The following is a 2,184-nucleotide window of genomic DNA, read 5'->3' on the forward strand; positions in this document are numbered from 1 at the left end:
CCCCCAGCCCCACCAGCAGTCTCTCCAGCTCCGTTTCTCAAATGACACCAGAGCAGCAGCTAGAACAGGCAGTTCTGTTGCCGCAGGTTCTTCGAGCACAAACAGAAGCAACCTCATGGGCAGCATTCATCTGACCCACCCCAGCTCCCGAGTACGAGATTTTTCCAGGAAGAATTACAAGGTGAAAAATAGTCCTCACACCAGTCAGTACCCAATTTCTCAATGCTCCAACAAGCAGCAAGTAAGACATAACACAAACTACATTTTCATCTTAAATATTTCATCATTCGAGTCTGCAAGCTCAGAAGCAGAAGCAAAACCTGTCAGTAAATCCTCTCTTTAAAGGAGAAAGGAGCTGTCTCATTTCCCTGGTCTACGGTATCTATCTGCATTATACATGCAGCTTTGTCATGTCAAGTTTGGGGTTTATTTCTCTTTTGCTGCAGGTGCACAAGTTTCCTTTTGTGATCACACCAAAGGCTTTGATAGCACAGGTACAATTCACTCATCTACATCTTTAAGTAACAAACTTTTCTAGTTTTCAAAGTTGCATCATGAATTTTGGATACAATTGTTATTTTTTCCGCCATTCTAGTTTTCTACTGACACTGATGAACAACAGATCTACGCTTTTACCCAGATTTCTACTATAAACTTACCGCAATTTCTAAACACTCGAGAATTCCCTATGTCTTCAAAAACTGTCACGGAACATGTACCACTTTTGGAAAGCCGGAAGAAGATCTTGTCTTCCATGAAGTGTTCTGTGTAAACTGCTGTAAAATTTAAATGCCAGCTCAACAAGGAGTGTTAAACATCAGCTCAGCTGTTTCACTACCCCAGCACATTTCAAAGCAAAGGCTGTAAAACGTCATTCGGAACGTACACTTTAAACAATAGAGAGCAGATTCATGCTTTCACAGAACAGCTGCGGAAAATTCAACAGAATAAAAGAAAAGAGGAAAAACATTTCAACAGAACCAACTGTTGAGATGGAGAAACACTGAGAGGTACTATCAGCTCCAGAGAAGTCAGAAAGAAGTGAAGAGAATCCCAGCAGTTTCTGACAGTCCTGCAGTACCTACGAGGAGCCACCTCACTGTACAAATTCCCAACTCAGAGAGACCTGCTTAAAAAAGGAACAAACCTTGTTACCATTTTCCAATGTTATCATCCATATGCAAGGGCAGAGCTTAGCAATTCCAGAACACTGAGAGCACGTGGAACGAGGAAAGAGCTCCCAAAATAAAATGCAGTAAGAACTGCCAAATAGCAGGGCTTCACATTTTATCATCTGCGCTTACTAAAACACCTCTTTTCACATCCCAGCTGAACTAAAACTAAGATCGTACTGCCTCTGCCCTCAAATTCAGATGATGTCACAGAAGAGAAAGCTTTGGGTGCACGAGATGCAGCAAGTTTCCAACACTGGAGTCTCATGAAATGCAGCTCTTCTGCCCCACCAGTGAGCTCCCTGCTAGCTCAGCAAGCAGAAGGCCCATGTCGGAGCTCAAAGCAGAAGTAACGCTGCACACCACAACCAGTGCTGACACCGACAGACAGCTGACTGTGTAAACAGGACTGACACCCAAGGAAGTCGCACCCACAAAACTGCACCACAACCATCACGGAGTGTTTTGGTTTCTGAAGAAACAGAAATTCTGGTTAGGGAAAGCACTCACCCAATCATAAGGAATTTCAATTAAAAGGAAAACCCACCTTTAAATTTACTCCCAACCCTCCCTGTCTCCACAAACCCGCTGCTACCACAGCTACTGCTGAAAGCAAAAGGCCACTAAAACAAGGACTGTGGCTGCAACCTACATGGGAATTCCGATGCATGGATTTTTGTTGTCGTTGATGACTGTTTGGCAGGCACTAGACAAGTGGAAAATAAAATTAAGCACAATTTATTCAAATTTAAATCGGTATCTGCAAGACCAGCACTCCATGCCTGATGATACAGCGAGGCAGGCAAGCTCCAGCATTGTAACTGGGCTACGGGCACACACAGCCCGCACACCAGTACTGAGAGCGCTCTAAGCAAAACGGTTTTCAGTTACAAAATTAAGAGAAAACGCACGCTGACTGTTCCTACATACTATCTCTAGATGGTTTTGAGACCATACTGCTCTGCAGACCTCCTTGAGGAAAACTCGGAGCATCAACACTGCGCATCAGCAG

This window comes from Buceros rhinoceros, unplaced genomic scaffold (genome assembly GCF_000710305.1).
Source record: "Buceros rhinoceros silvestris isolate BGI_N320 unplaced genomic scaffold, ASM71030v1 scaffold34238, whole genome shotgun sequence".
Classification (NCBI taxonomy): Eukaryota; Metazoa; Chordata; class Aves; order Bucerotiformes; family Bucerotidae; genus Buceros; species Buceros rhinoceros.